The 17,728-nt window shown below is 35.2% G+C and overlaps 1 long non-coding RNA gene and 1 other non-coding gene across 2 annotated transcripts; both read left to right on the top strand.

The window, feature by feature from the left end:
• Positions 1-61: 61 nt before the first annotated feature.
• On the top strand, positions 62-13,093 carry LOC143226030 (uncharacterized). Its single transcript, XR_013014250.1, has 2 exons — positions 62-521; positions 9,963-13,093. It is a non-coding gene; the product is annotated as an uncharacterized LOC143226030 (long non-coding RNA).
• A 2,308-nt stretch (positions 13,094-15,401) lies between these two features.
• TRNAE-UUC (transfer RNA glutamic acid (anticodon UUC)) lies at positions 15,402-15,473 on the top strand. Its single transcript has one exon. It is a non-coding gene; the product is annotated as a tRNA-Glu (tRNA).
• Positions 15,474-17,728: the final 2,255 nt, after the last annotated feature.

Below are 17,728 nucleotides of genomic sequence, written 5' to 3'. Positions count from 1 at the left end.
ATACAGATGAAAAAAAGAGGCAAGCTATTCATACCTCGTGTTATTAACAAAACCAACTTCCAGCACAAGGCAGCACAGAGAACATTCTCAGCTCGGTAACTTCATTACAGACGCTCAAAATTTAAGCATTTTAATATTTCCAACTTAACTTTTCCTTAAGCCTAACAAGTTAGAACTTAAAGTATCGAATTCAAGTGAACTACGAACAAGATGAAACATATGTGGTACTGGTAAGGTGTTTACACCAAGCCATATCTTCGAGTGTAAGGCACGTTATTCAAGACAATGTCAATGTTTCTTACACGAACAAATTAGGCAATGAAAACTTCTGATGGAATCAGGTTTCCTCCCAAATTTGGAAATACCGCAACCTCAGCGCTTCTGGAATACATCGCCATTTTTGGAGTGCTATGTGTGTAAGCTATTTATGGGACATATCTACTGCGGAAGAAACCTAACCTATAATGCTAGGTTTGAGCCGAACTTATCCCGCAGCTACTGTGTAGATCACCAGGATGATGGTAAAAACCAAAGCGCAATATGTTTAATGCATATATTGATCTTACGTATTTCGTACTATTGGTATTTGAACTTAACCGTAAAAGTTGTTTTCAGTTTCTAGAAAAAGAGAAGGGATAGATACCTACTGAATATATCCAAAACCATTTCCTATGAGCTATGTGAATCTAAGCGACAAAATAACGTTAAATAATATCAAAGTATCTGATATGTGGGTTAATAAAGTAACTAAGTAAACATAGGATTTATGTCTAAGCTCAATTATTCATTAATTTGTTGATTGTTATACAAGTTCATAACTAGTAAGCTTTGGATTAAGTTATTTTCCACAGGAAATCACATTTCATGATAAATCGTTTGGCAACTCGTATCGTGGACGAAATTTGATTGTTCACTTGATAAATGGCGTCCTGTTGGAAGTGTCTTGCACTGTAAATTGTCAGTTGTCTATCGTTGTTTTCTACGATAATGGGTTTAATCATCTCATTATGAGCTCTTTATCAATCTATGTTAGATCTTTCTCGTCACTTTACAACAAAAGAGATGTTAAAATTAATGTATATATTGTATTTTTTTATAAAGTAAAATTATTTTAGTAGTATGAAAAAATTGTAAAATCAGCTTTAATAATAACAAGGGATGCAAAAAAATTTAAATTTCTTATAATTTAAATATTTTAAGGAACCCTTATTCTAACAGATATGTAGCGCAGTGAAATCGTTCTACGACCATTTCTCGAGCCCCGTAGTTCAAAACCATGTACTTTAATATATTTTTTTAATTTTACAACTGTGTTTTAGTAATGTGAAACATAAGTGTGTAATTTTACTGACTAATGTGCACTTTTGTAGCTGAGCTTTTTAAAGGTAGAAAATTTCAATTACATTTTTAATTATTCAAAAACTTGTGATTTTTACGAGTAGAATATAAAGATGCCGTTAAGTGTACATGTTCACAGAAGAAATAAAAATAAGAAAGATAACCCATGTTCACAAAAAAAAATGAAATTTAATAACGATGTTTAAAGATGGTTATCGAGAGAGAAACTATTACTGAAAAATGTAATTCAAAGAGCACCTTTATTTCTGAAGCAAAACATATTTAAAGCAGATACCCAAACATAATTCTTCCGGATTATTTTAATATTATCTTAGGTTTACATTTCTCTTGAAGTTATTTTCAAAGTATAGTGAACCCAAACTTTATGGCCTTGCATGGCCAAGCGCGTAAGGCGTGCGACTCGTAATCCGAGGGGCGCGGGTTCGCGCCCGCATCGCGCTAAACATGCTCGCCCTCCCAGCCGTGGGTGCGTATAATGTTACGGTCAATCCCACTATACGTTGGTAAAAGAGTAGCCCAAGAGTTGGCGGTGGGTGGTGATGACTAGCTGCCTTCCCTCTAGTCTTACACAGCTAAATTAGGGACGGCTAGCACAGATAGCCCTCGAGTAGCTTTGTGCGAAATTCAAAAACAAACAAACAAAACCCAAACTTTATATATTTCAGAATAAATATTTACATAGAAATAAAATTTATTTTGTTAGAAAAAACAAAATACGCCGATTAGGAGCAAAATATAATAAAGTTGATTATCTATTTTTATTAAATTGAATCGTTAAAGTTAGTAACGCAACGTTTTCTGAGAAAGGATTTGTATTTATTTTGCTGGATTCCTAGTAATTGTATCTTCTGATTTGTTTATTTTATGAACAGGTAATTCTGATTGTAACGGCCCGGCCTGGCCAGGTGGGTTAAGGTGTTCGACTCATAATCTGAGGGTCACGGGTTCGAATCCCCTGTCGCACTAAACATACTTGCTCTTTCAGCCGTGGGGCGTTATAATGTGACGGTCAATCCCACTATTCGTTGGTAAAAGAGTAGCCCAAGAGTTGGCGGTGGGTGGTGATGACTAGCTGCCTTCCCTCTAGTCTTACACTGCTAAATTAGGGACGGCTAGCACAGATAGCCCTCGAGTAGTTTTGTGCGAAATTCAAAAACAAACAAACAAAACCCAAACTTTATATATTTCAGAATAAATATTTACATAGAAATAAAATTTATTTTGTTAGAAAAAACAAAATACGCCGATTAGGAGCAAAATATAATAAAGTTGATTATCTATTTTTATTAAATTGAATCGTTAAAGTTAGTAACGCAACGTTTTCTGAGAAAGGATTTGTATTTATTTTGCTGGATTCCTAGTAATTGTATCTTCTGATTTGTTTATTTTATGAACAGGTAATTCTGATTGTAACGGCCCGGCCTGGCCAGGTGGGTTAAGGTGTTCGACTCATAATCTGAGGGTCACGGGTTCGAATCCCCTGTCGCACTAAACATACTTGCTCTTTCAGCCGTGGGGGCGTTATAATGTGACGGTCAATCCCACTATTCGTTGGTAAAAGAGTAGCCCAAGAGTTGGCGGTGGGTGTTGATGACTAGCTACCTTCCCTCTAGTCTTACACTGCTAAATTAGGGACGGCTAGCACAGATAGCCCTCGAGTAGTTTTGTGCGAAATTCAAAACAAACAAGCTACCTCCCCTCAAGTCTTACACTGCTAAATTAGGGACGGCTAGTGCAAACAAACCAAACCAAATTAGTTGTAACAGCTGGATGATCAAACACAAACATATAAATTATGAATGATATACACTGCTGGCCAAAATCTTAAGGCCAATGAACATAAAGAAAAAATATGTATTTTGCGTTATTAGACTCAACCACTTATTTGAGTAAAGTTTCGAAAGATGAAAATAATAAAAGGGAAAATAAAAATAAAAAAAACTTTTTTGGCATTTAATCGGGAAAATGTGAACACTATGAAATTAGCCTAAATACTAGCTGGTCAAAAGTTTAAGACCACACCAAAAAGAAGTCCTAAACAGGGTAGGAAATGCCCAACAAGAGGTCTCAGTAGTGAGTTGCACGACTTTCATTGCGAATAACTGCAAACATTCACTTTGGCATGGTCGATATAAGCATTTGCAGAAGGCTGGCTGGAATGTTATTCCAAGTGGTGAAGATGGCTTCACGAAGATCATGCACTGTTTGGAATTGACGTCCTTTGTCCTGCGGGCATTGTGAATTGCAGTGTTGTCCTGCTGAAATATCCAGTCAATTCCACACAAGCGAGGGCCTTCAGTAAATAAGGATGCTCTCTCCAACACGCCAATGTAGCCAGCTGCTGTTTGACGCCCCTGTATAACCTGAAGCTCCATTGTTCCATGGAAGGAGAAAGAACCCCAAATCTTGATAGAACCTTCTCCTCTGTGTCGTGTAGAAAATGTTTCCGGTGGGATATCCGTATCGTGCTAGTAACGTTGGACGCCATCTGGACCATCCAGGTTAAGTTTTTTCTCATCAGAGAACAAAACCTTCTTCCACTTTTCTACGTCCCATGTTTGGTGCTTCCCAGCAAAGTTTAACCGAGCTGTTTCGTAGTGTGGAAGGAGGCGTGGCTTTTCAAGACGTTTACGATTTTTAAAGCCTTTCTCTCGTAGATGCCGTTTTACTCGTATTGTTCTCGAGCTGCATTCTGCGTCCGTAAGGGCCTTAATCTGGTTCGACGATCGGCTGGTGTCTTGCCGGACAACCCATCGAATTCTCCTACTCAACGCCAGCAAAATTTTCTTGGGCCGACCACTTGAAATTCTCGTTCCGTATCCCTCAGGGTCTTTTAAGAAATTTGCAACATCATTTTTACTACGCCCAATCTCACCAGCGATGGCACGTTGAGAAAGACCTTGCTTTTGCAGCTCGACAATTCTGCCACGTTCAAACGCTGTCAAGTTTTAACCCAATGTAACACAGGAGATGTCAGTGGGAGATGTTGACAACGCTAATGCTTGAACACAAATGACTAATTTCTTTACGTGTTTACCGATTAACGCTTCGATTCAGTATGGTCTAAAACATTTGACCAACGTGTATTTAGGCTAATTTCATAGTGTTCACATTTTCCCTATTAAATGCTAAAAAAGTTTTTTATTTTTATTTTCCCTTTTCTTATTTTCATCTTTCTAAGCTCTATTCAAATAAGTGCTTGAGCCTAACAACGCAAAATGCATATTTTTTTTATGTTCATTGGCCTTAAGATTTTGGCCAGCAGTGTATATATATATATTTCACTCCAAAATAATAGTTTCCATTGGATGTACCAAACCAATAAAGTATTCTACTTGAACAATGTTCCCCGCTGGAACAGCGATAAGTCTATGGATTTAAAACACTAAAATCAGGGTTTCAATTCCTCTCGGCGGACACAGCAGATAATCCGATATCGCTCTGCTATAAGAAAAACACACACGCAAACACACTATTTGAACAAACTATTTTAACAGTTTAAGACAGAGTCACTTCTGCCTAAGTGAGTTTTCCTACACAATGATTGGATTTATGAATCATAAGATACATTTTTCAGATAAAATGTTTAAAAATTAGTAATCTGAAGAAGCTATAGGCTTAATTAGGATTTTTTTCACTAAACATTAAGTACTACTGAGTTACTAATATAACTCAGAAAAGTTGGTTTAAACTGCAATGACCGGGGAATTTCTAACACTTTAAACTTTATAAATATGTTAGGACATCATATTAGGAAGACCTATGAGTCCAACATTACCATAAAAACAATGCGCTCTGTACTTAGTGACCATGTGTTAAGTGCGTTATAAAGGCAGACAAATGTAATTCAAAAGTTGGCTGTAGGTATTGTTGCTATCTGCCATCCTTCTAGTTTATCACTTCAAGGTTAGCAAATTTTGAATTTCGCGCAAAGCTACACTAGGGCTATGTGCGATAGCTGTCCCTAATTTATCAGTGTAAGACTGCAGGGAAGGTAGTTAGTTGTTTTTTTGGGCTACTTTTTCACCAATGAATAGTTGGATTGACCGTCACATTATAACGGCTGAATGGGCGAGCATGTTTAGTGTGACGGGGATTCGAGTCCACAACTTCCAGATTACGAGTAGAGCACCCTAACCACCTAGCCAGTACGCACTTAAACGTGTGTTTTATCTATATTACCCTCAATTGGGGAATAAAAATATATAGAGATAGGCGAAGTTTAACACTATGACAATGTAATACCGAAAGGTCTGCTGACAAAAAAATCAACATAATGAACTAGTTTGCGTCGTTTTGACAACATATAAAAAAAAACTCTCACGGAATTTACTTTTTTATTATAATATAATCTTTGACGTTAGAAAAAAGTAAGTTTTGACGTGAACGAATGTAATTTATATATTTATAACAAAACGAAAACTCAGAATATACCGTATCGTTATTTTTTTACATTACATAAAACAAATCAATCGAATTATGAGTTGGTATAAGGGATGCTGCTTTTGAACTGAACTATATTTTGTAGTTACTACAATGTCGCAGCAGTGTTCACATGTTTTAAATCAATCGGTTCTGACATTCGTGTCTAGTGAGACTCTATTCATTAATTTACATCAGAAAAAAAAGAAAACCAAAATGTATTTTGACATGAATTACTCTAAAAAATACCGTCTCATTCACAAGTAAAACGAATGAACACATACCCTGCTATTAAAGCAAAATTAATACAACCGACCAAAACTAAGTACACTTTTTACTCATCGAATTGAACCCATATAGCGAAACAAAATCAAAAGCCAACCTTTTACGTACAATCCCAAAGGTTAAAGCAGTCATTAGGCTTGTTTTATTTTTTTTCACCTTTATTAACTGTAATGCACCCGTATGACCTATAGCCTCTTACTTGTTTTAAAAGTAACGAAGAATAAGATTTGAAACTCAACAAGATAATTTTGAAAATTCTGTCTTTATGCACTGCATAGTTAAAGTAAATCAATTTGATCATATTCAATACACAAGACTCCATTCTCTACAGAGGGCACGTGAAACTGACACTGTTAATAATACGTGTGATTGAAATATAAAACATATAAACTGTCCAAAAGTAATGTTAAGTATCTGATGGTATGTTCTTCATGAGATATGTGATGGCAAACACAGATGTTGCCAACAATCTCGTTGTAAATTCAAATTATTATCTCAAGAAAACTAAGAATTCCGTTAGCAGTACTGGTTTCACTGGAATTGTTTATTTGTTTGTTTGGAATTAAGCACAAAGTTATACAATGAATTATATGTGTTCTGCCCACCACGCATATCGAAACCCGATTTCTAGTAGTGTGAGTCCGTAACTATACCGCTGTGCCACTGAAAGCGAAGGTGCTCGAAAACCATGGTTGAAAAGAGTTGACCATACAAGCTGAACTTGGATTAATCTTTAGAGAGTACACGTCTCTCCAGTTTTATTCATGCAACAGTTTATGGTCTAATTCTTGTTTCAGCCCTTTGAAGAGACAAAAGGTATCTATAGTGAGTACAAGTTTAGAGCTACATTCCAGCCAACAGTGTCGGTGTTCTGCCTAAAACTGATGGCATCCTGACTGCTGACAAGTATATCCAATCCTGATTATTACCGGTACTAAGATAAACGACTTATTGGACTGGGATTCATCTTTTAATGAAGAAACGATACCAAGCATAGCTCAGATGTAGCGAAACGATATCTTGATGGTAAATAACTCGATGGAACACTTACAACCATAGTTCGGCCGGCACAAAGACCCTATGTCACCATTATTGAGACGGTATGAGTATATGTAAAAATTGAAGACCGAAAAACAATAAATCAACTTGGTTAAACTGCTGAAAATAATACAGATAATGTGAACCGCTGTTTCATAATCTTACATTGATAAACTGTAGGGTAACATGAACGTAAAATTTATTGCATTGCGTAAAAAATTTACATGCGAAAACTCTTGCATTACACAATTTGCTTGCTACGATTAATATATGTTTGTATTTTTATCTTTTTTTTTTTAATTTCGCGCAAAGCTTTTGTTTTTGTTTTTGATTGTTTGTTTGTTTTGGAATTTCGCACAAAGCTACTCGAGGGCTATCTGTGCTAGCCGTCCCTAATTTAGCAGTGTAAGACTAGAGGGAAGGCAGCTAGTCATCACCACCCACCGCCAACTCTTGGGCTACTCTTTTACCAACGAAGAGTGGGATTGACCGTCACATTATAACGCCCCCACGGCTGAAAGGGCGAGCATGTTTTCGGTGCGACCGAGATTCGAACCCGCAACCCTCAGATTACGATTCGAACGCCTTAACACGCTTGGCCATGCCGGGCCCGTTAATATATGTAGCATCTTAGTAACCAAGAAACATCGGTTGTGTTTCCAATATTATTACCATTACTGTGTATAAAAATGCGATATGCATATATATGATTCCCTGCTGGTACAGCGGTAAGTCTACGAATTTACAACACTAAAATCAGACGTTCGATTCCCCTCGGTGGACTTAGCAGATGATCCAATGTGGCTTTGCACACAGACACGCGCATATATATGAATATAGTTCTGCAGATTTAAAATATGATGATTATACTGATATTTTGTAAGGAAATGACACCCATGCATATGTGTATATATATAAAGCAAAAAAACCTGTGTGTCTGGCTGTTTGTCTGTTATCTAACTACTTCTAGGTCAATGGGCTAATCGTAACTAAACTTTGTGGAATGATTGTCTGGGACAAAGGGTATGTTAATGAGGGTTTACAAACCCTTCCACCTCCCATGATTGCTGTTATTGACGTTTATTATTTTTGGGGTAAGTTAATATTCACTACATTAGCACATGGCAACACACTCTGACAACAAACAAAAAAAACAAACAACTTTATTAAAGTTTTCGTCCCACAGTGGAACAGCAGTAAGTAGTTAAAATTAAAATGCTAAAATCAGGTGCTTGATTACCCTTGGTGGACACAATACATAGCCCATTATGAATGTTCTCTAAGAAAACACACTCATTAAAGTTTCCATAACGCAACATACACATAGTGCGGAGGGAGAATACACGAGCGTTTTATTTTTCTTAGAGAATGCGCTAGCACTTTCTATGAATGAATGCAATGAAAAAAATTACTTCTGCTATTGCAATAATACATAAACTGAAACGAATTAGTGATTATAAAGATGACCTAAGAAGGTTAAAACGTTTTTCTGTACTTTATTTTAATTAAAATGCTAATATCCTTGAGAAAACATTGAAAATGAGATAACGTTATTACTACATTAACTATCATAATGCTGATATGAAGAGCTGTCTCTTGAGTTATACCCACTTCATACTTTGACCTGTAAACTTAAAACTTCATCACGTAAGACACTTCTACGCACAATGGCCGTCAATTAATTAACAACGTGAAATAATGTGGAAGAACATTAAGAGCTGAATGTTAAAAGCGGGTAACAGAAAGCATACCTACTGCCACTCTTTGGCCATTACCTCTTCCTAAAAAGTCATCCTGTCTCTCACACACTGTGTAGTATGTTTTAAGTATATACGTAGCGAGTTCTTAAATGCTATACAAAACTTTTAGTGAGGTAATGATGAATATTGTAATAACATGTTATGCTATAAATAAATTGTGTGAACATTTGAATTCTTGCGTTATTTATCATAGCATCCACCAAAATATTTTTAAGTTCTTAACCTGGACAAAGGACTGGTACCTAAGCTTTATATATGCTAGTTTTATTTTGAAGTATTTATGTTCAAAAACAGCATTGCAAGTCCCTACTACGCAATTCGGTAATGCATATTTTATGTTTTATCAAAGCATATCTCATTAATTACTGTTTGCACAAGTTTTATCTTATCCTAATTCAATCATATTATATTGTCGTATAAACAGAATGAAACTTTTTGAAGTTATTTCTCGTGGGACCGTCATCTATGCTTCTTGACTTCGCTTTATATCAAATATCGTGTTACAGTATGTAGTTTGTCATGGCACCGTACTCTGGAGTGTTTAGTCAGTCAGCAAAGATTAATTGGATACGTTGAAACAATTTTTATAAAACTTAAACCAGAAGCTTTAGGTTAGAATTAAGTCCGAAAGATGTCAAAAATAAATAAGTAGAGTCTCTGTTTGTGACTTATTTGTGATATTTATACCTACATTTCTAGGCTTAGTTTGGACAAAAAATATACTGTACCAATTGAGTGCATAGCTTGATACCACAGTTGAATGTGATTTAATGTTATCACTTTGATAAATTATACTAAGTTAACGAAATTATATAGTCTTGGCTGAAACGTTTGAATACTGTTCTGTATTGTTGTTATTGTTTACATGCATGGAGTAGTTATTGAGTAAATGTTCGACTGGTAAAAGAAGGTAACGTATGATTGGACAAACATATACGGGTTGTTATTGTGGTGGTCTGTGTAAGTTGTTTTGAGCATTTGTTCATCAAAATAAACATACTCACCTGTTTTGTATTAAAGGGTATGTATATTTTTGGTATAAGATTTATCGAAACAGATCATTGCTTTGTTCAATCAATTTCTTTATACTTGCTGTAGAGTCATGTCTTGTCACGTACCGGAAGTTATAGGGAGTCATATTGTTTGACTATCTAAAGGTGGTATGAAACAAACGTACATTTCCAAAACAGTCGGTCACCCCAAGTGTACTTATCCAAAATTCTGAAGCGTCATCAGATTACAGGAAATATTATTTTAGGAAAGTCTACTGTCCGAAATGATCATGTTTTGATCAAGTTAATAAGTTATGGTCGAAAGAAGTTTTGCAACATGTTACAACGAAAATGGCATGAATATGTTCATCTCAAAATATTCAGAAGAACAGTGAACAGGAGACTGACCAAACAAGCTTATTTTGCAAGAGGGGCAATCTTCAAATCGCTATCAACCAGAGTTTATCGCCGTCACCATGTTACTTGGGCAAGAAAGCATGCCAGCTTACATTTACAACACTAGCGATATATCATCTTTTCGCGTGAGGCCTGTTTTCTGCTTGTTAAAGCTGATGGTAAGTTTTATGATTTTTGTCTACCTGAATAACAGGTGGGGAGACTACCTTTCTCACATGAAACACACAGGAGGTGATGCAGTACATTTTTGGTAAGCTATTCATTATGGTGAAAAGACTGATCTTTATATCCTCAAGAGAAGCGTCAATGGCGCTTCCTATAGGCATCACATGGAGTAGATATTTCTGTCATGAGCTTGGAAAAGATTTGGTAATATCTTTGTGTTCTAGGATGACATTGCTACTGCCCACATTGTGTGAATATTGTACAGGATTATCTTATCCAGAGGGACGTCAGTAGATTGTTATGACCAGCAAAGTTTCCAGATTATACTCCCATTGAGAACTGTCGGACAGAACCGAATCGGAAAGTTGCTAACCCAGACCCTAAACCAGCTGAATTTTAGCGCCTTCTATTGACAAATTGGAATGAAATTATAAGTGGGTTACGTCAATAATCTCATCAACAGCATACCACACCACCTTGCAGTGGTTATTAGAGTACAGAGAGGACTACCCAAGTACTGAATGTTTACTATGAACTAATATAAGGTTAGAGACGTTGTTTTTGATAATTTAATGTTATATTTTGTCATTATATATATGTTTTGGTAACGTTTTCTTATGATGAGTGAAATAATGAGTTACATATTTTCCTATAAGGATAAATTTGTTTGCTGTTCTAATAACTCATTAAAGATGTCAGAACCTGTCTTATTATACAATTTACATGTGTAGATTTTTAATATAAAATGCACTTCTTAATTTGACAATGCTAAATATATTTGTATTCTATCTTAATAATAATGATCTTATTTGTTACAAAATATGAAAACATTTTGGTCAATAATGTATCAAAAGGTGTACCTCAAGTATTTATATCAAGATGAAACCTTTAACCATTTAAAGAAATAAAAAAGTATTGGTGATTTTTGCATCACACTTGGAATCTGATTGCTGTTCGGGCTCGAGACAAGGTACTACAAACATGCTTTGCATTCTTAGTTGTCAGTGGGTTATGATTCAGACAATCAGTCTTACTATTTAGTTAAGAGTAGCTACTATAGGCAATGGATGCTGCTATAGCTGGTTCCTTCCGTAATGTTTGCAGTTTAAAATTTGGGATGGCTCTGCCTAGATGATAAGAGTCTCTGACTTAACTATTTAGCTAACTCTGTGCTTAGGGCGCCTTTCAGTCAAACAGAAAATAAGAATTAGTGGTTCATGAAAATATTTATATTGAAATAACCATATGAGCGAACTACTAAAAGAAATACACAAAGTTTGATAACCTGTAAAAGCCTCAACAAAAATACCTTCTCTTAAAGGAATATTTAAAAACTGGGTGTGTCGAAAAAACGAATTAATTTAGTACTGATAGATTTTAACACCTTAATGTAAGAAAATATATTGGTACTGATATTATTTCACACTATGACAAGTTAGTTGCGTTAAGTAGCGTGAAGTCTCAATTGATATATGTAAATTATTAGTTCGACTTGACATGTCGGCATATTTAAAATACATATATGACGTATTGTTGGCTTTTAACAATAGAAATACTAATTCTAAAATGCATAAAGTTTTAATATATTTCAACATTGTGGTATTGTGAAAGTAGTACATAAAAGTATGGTAGTCTTTACCATTACCTTTTTGGGATGGCAACACACAGTCTAAAAAACATTGATATACAACAATAGCAGTCAACTCTAGCTCGCAGTAATTCCATGATACTTGCTCTGAGACTAACTCAGAAGCTCGTAGTTGCAACTGGATACTGTTTCAATGTACAGAAGAAATAAACTTCGCTATGCTGACCTATGTGGCAGATGCCCAGTAAGACGCATTCTATTTATGGCGAGGCACAAAATAACTCGTTTGCAGTGGCGCTAAGGGCTCGTTCAATGGCAAATGGAGAAATATTTTGTTTGTAAGTTTTAGTTTCACTTCACTATTCAGTCATGTAACAGGACAATTTGAAATTAAAAAGTGACCCATATTATAGTTAGCTCTGACCTTGAACTAATGGATAATAACGTCATTCTCATCCAGATAAGTTGATCAATGTATTTTTTAAAGATGAAATAGACCAAATTAAGTGATTTTCTTGCTCATTTTCATCATGTATGTATGTATTACTTTTGAAAAAAATCCTTGAATCCAATTAAGTGAGTACAGACACTGAATATATTCTACTAATAGTTCTTTCAGAGAAACCCCCCCGCTAGTACAGCGGTATGTCTCCGGATTTATAACGCTAAAATCAGGGGTTCGATTCCCCTCGGTGGGCTGAGCAGATAGCCCTTTGTGGCTTTGCTATAAGAAAACACCCTCTTTCAGAGAGTGTTCGACGGTACTTCAGTATCTTATCGCCTTTTATTTTAAACACGAAACAGGGTGTTAGGCTGTCCTTGCTATTGCGATAACTACGTACTCCATATTAATGTGAAAATTCATAATCATATGCACTTCATATCACATGAAATATCATTAGATGTGTGATATACATAGACAGTAACTTAATGGGTGATTGACATTATGAAATGACAATCCTTTTTTGTCTTTTTGCATTGTCATACTTAAATTATTATTAATTCTACTTAACAATTATTTGTTCTGTGTTGTGTATTAAAAGGAATAAAGTACTGATAGCATTTAACACCGTGTTTTATTAAAACAAATGTATCAATTACTGGCAACTTTTTTTTAGTTTGAAGTAATAAAAATATGTAAAGAATTGGTGACCTTTGAAACGTGGGTTTGTCAATAGAAAATGAACATATTGTTGGAAGCATTTAACATCACATGTTAAATGTGGGGAAGGGGAGGTTAGCCCTATACTCTTCATCATGTATGTAAACAATATGCCACTGAAGGATCCTAATCATGGATTCTCCTCAGAGTTCGCTGATGATGTGGCAGTCTGGAAAAGTGCTCCAACACCGGCAATAGCAGCCACAAACATACAACTACAATTAAATAGAATAAGTGAATACTGCCAATACAGAATAAAAATAAATGCAGCAAAAACACAACTAGTCGTATTTACCAAGCTGACAAAGCACAAAAACGTACAGCCTGAAATATTATGAATGGAACTTTACTTCCGACTACCACATCAGCGAAATTTCTTGGTCTAACCTATGATTTAAAATTAATATGGATTAACCATTTAATGAAATTAAAAGTAGATTCTGGCGGAGAACTAACTATGCTAGGAGTCTAACTGGTAAGAACAGTGGAGTATCAACACGCAATATACTAAAAATTTACAAAACATATATTAGACCAGTAATTGACTATGCAGCTCCAGCTTGGATTACTAAGAGTCACAAAATAATCAAAACCAAGCTGCAAAAATACAAAACACACTACTCACAACAGCATACAGAGTTCCCAGAACCACATCATCTAAATTCATACACAAATACCACAATATATATACAAATTAAAATGTGCTCTGGGCAGTCACGCTAAAATAAAAGTTACCAAATGAAATACATTACATCCGCATTAATCAAATACATATAGAAAAGATCTGAATCGGAATCAGTTGGATTTGTCTTAATTCGCTATTACATTAACACATTTGCTATAACTCAGCTTCAAATTTCTATTTCAACTACGTGGATGACACAAGATAAAGCTTTCCATCACGCATCAAAGTGAAGTGGTAACATTCCGAAGTAAATGTAAATACCATTCTTGAATTAGATTCCTAAGTAAACATTTCAGAAAATTAAGTTTAATTTTCATCGTTGCAGACCGAGAAACTGGTCCACACTTTCACGATGTGCTTATGATAATATTAAAACGCACGTTAAAAGCAAACTAAATATAGCACTTATTTTATTTCAAAATAAAATCCTGGTGACATATTTCTGGACAAAAAAAATAATGTTTACTGTAGAGTCCTTTGTTGTGTCATGTCTGCTGCTCAGCGCAAAGCTACAAAGTGTATGGAAATCGGGTATCACACGTACTGATACATTTGTTAATAAAACTTTAAAATACACTAAAACATTATTTATGAAACTTCTTAGTTTGTAAATAAATGTCGCGCTAGTAGTTTGTGGCTAAATTACATACCACGAGTACTAGTTTCTAACAAATCTCTGTTTCATATGGAAAACTAATTTTTCGTCATAACCCGATGTAAAATAGTTAATATATGTATGTAAAATCACATATTTAACAAGCATACTAAACCATCTGTGATCAGAACTTCAAGATATACTAATATGCTGTTTAATAAGTGTCAAATTAGTTAAAGTACAAGTTTTAAATAGAATATGATATATCCCTTTTTAGGACGATTTAAATCGCTAGTCGTGTTGAAACATGTATTGTGTATGTCACGGTGTCATGGCGGCCTAGCAATGTTTTCTGTTTTGTGGATGGTCTAGTAATACATCATAACTTGTTAAAATGGACAGTCATTATAATATTGGTAATTGATTAATATTTTCGTGTAAATACGCCCTTAACAAACGTGAATGTAGTTCATATTCCAAAATTTGAAAAAATAAACTGTTAAAAAATATATTGTACCCAGAATTTTTTGTTTAATCATGTTACTGAAAATGTTTAATTACTTGATTGAGTAAGTTTTAATTACGATACAGTACTTTTAGGACATGAAATATCATTAACTAATACATTACTATTGAAAATCTTAAATCGATTGATATTTAAACAGCAAGTTTTAATTATTGTATCGTCCTTCTGGAGCATGTGAATGGTAAATAAATGAAATTAATACTTTAATGTTAACAACTCTTTTTATGACAAATTAATTATAAAATATTTAATTAACTAATTAATTAGTATTAAGCGTCTTTTTAGGACGATTTAATTGTAAATTAATTTAACAATTCAATTAGTGATTTAAACAGATTAATTATAGACATGTTGAAACACGTCTTGTGTGAGTCATGGCTGTTTAGGAATTCATCCTTCACTTCACATCCCATGTGGTCTAGTGGCTAGGACACCTGGTTTTCATCCAGGAGGCCCAGGTTCGGTTCCCGGCACGGGATGTTCTCATTTTGGCCCGGTATGGCTAAGCGTGTTAAGACGTGCGACTCGTAATCTGAGGGACACGGGTTCGCATTCCTGTAGCGCCAAACATTCTCGCCCTTTCAGCCGTGGGGGCGTTATAATGTGACGGTCAATCCCACTATTCGTTGGTAAAAGAGTAGCCCAAGAGTTGGCGGTGGGTGGTGATGACTAGCTGCCTTCCCTCTAGTCTTACACTGCTAAATTAGGGACAGCAAGCACAGATAGGCCTCGAGTAGCTTTGTGCGAAATTCAAAACACAAACAATCCTCCACTTCATGGTATTATTACATAATTATCCATTATGGCCATCTATAATGGAAATTAAAGCCAGCTCTTATCATTCATAAGATCTATCTATCTATATTCATCTATCTATCTTTCTTTTAAACTCATTCGAATTTACTGCATCCGCAATATCTACAGCAACTCATTCCATTGGCTAACCACCCTATTTGAAAAGTTAAATTGTTTCAGCTGAAGATGGCTTCTACCTTGCCCGAATCTATATTAGTGTCCCCTAGTTCTATAATTATCACTGTTAAATATGAATAATTGATGCATCAACACTATCAATTCTTTTTACAATCTTAAACACTTCTTTCAGATCCCCTCTGACTCTTATCATTTACCATCATAATCTAAAAACAGAAAAAATAGTATAGCAATTTTACCAGATTGCAAGCTGACAAAACAACACTGTGTAGCAAACCGTTCTATCATGGGAGCGAGAGAGCATTGTTTGAGACGACAAGACACTAATTACAATAGATTTATTTGAAAACCCAGAAGTGCAGTCGGGAGTGGATACACAAATTAACCAACTCGAGAAATGTACAAGTAAAGAAAGAAATGAGTGATACTGATTCCAGTTCTACATCAAAAGGTATACGCTTTATTAACACTTATTAACATAAAGAATGAAGGTTTATAATTACATCAAATACATAAAGTTTACACTTTCAGTAACTTATGTTAAATCTATGAAGACTTAACCCTATCAACATTACTTATTAAACTTTTGTATTATACATCATATTTTCAACTGGCAATATTATTAGTGAAAAAAAAGAGAGCAATTAAAATTTACATGGTGTTAGTTGCAAGTCTTGCACATATAGATAAACCGCCATTTTCTGTCTGTATATCTCGGAAATTTAACTGAAAGAGCTGAAGCAACTGAAAAGCCCGTAAAAACCTGAAACCTTCTGGAATAACCTCAAGGCCGGGAACAACCACACTATTGGACCAGAGACATCAATTTTTATATGATTTAACAGCATAATACATTCAACCTCATGGAAGTAGAGTTCACGGTGATTGGTCCAGTAATTTAGAGTGGACTCATCTTCTATTAGTGATTTGTACCCAGTCGCGAAGGGCGTGACATCAAATAGCGAAAAAGTTAGTTGTATATTTTGGCCCGACATGGCCAGGTGGGTTAAGACATGCGACTCGTAATCTGAGGGCTGCGGGTTCGCATCCCTGTCACACCAAACATGTTCGCCCTTTCAGCCGTGGGGGTGTTATAATGTGACGGTCAGTCCCACTATTCGTTGGTAAAAGAGTAGCCCAAGAGTTGGCGGTGGGTGGTGATGACTAGCTGCCTTTCCTCTAGTCTTATACTGCTAAATTAAGGACGGCTAGCGCAGATAGCCCTCGAGTAGCTTTGCGCGAAATTCAAAAAACAAAATAACAAAACAACATTTTCACCACAGCACCTCCATGTTTCTACTCTCGCTTGTAGTTCCAATAACATATAATTAAGGTAAACCAGTTTCAACATCCCACTCAATTTACATAAGATTCCTTCTATTATTAAGAATCAACTGTATGATCCTGTAACTAGTCGTGAGTTATTTCGATGAATATAATATAACATATATAAATATAAATATACTGTTTAATTTATACAAATTTCTGTCTGGATTACAAATAATTAAACGTGATTGTACATAGCTAAAAATTGTTTACATCAATAAGAAAAAGAAATTTCTCATGATTTTAGAACGTTTCAATGTGTGACGGTTACAATGTGTGTTTAACTTTCTTGTGCTACTTCATGATGGTTTTGTTTCTGTTCTTGTTTGATTTGTTCTGCTATATGTCTTGTTGATTGTTGAAAGTGGAGATAGTGCTCATCCAACTGTAAAAAATTGTGACCTTCCAGGCAGTGAAATGTTAGTCTGGTTCTGAGTGATAATCACAATGTATTACTGAGGCTAGTAACCTATAC

This window comes from Tachypleus tridentatus, chromosome 9, assembly GCF_004210375.1.
Source record: "Tachypleus tridentatus isolate NWPU-2018 chromosome 9, ASM421037v1, whole genome shotgun sequence".
In the NCBI taxonomy this organism is placed as follows: domain Eukaryota; kingdom Metazoa; phylum Arthropoda; class Merostomata; order Xiphosura; family Limulidae; genus Tachypleus; species Tachypleus tridentatus.
The sequence above is the reverse complement of the archived record's forward strand: the minus strand, read 5'-3'. Positions and strand labels throughout refer to the sequence as shown.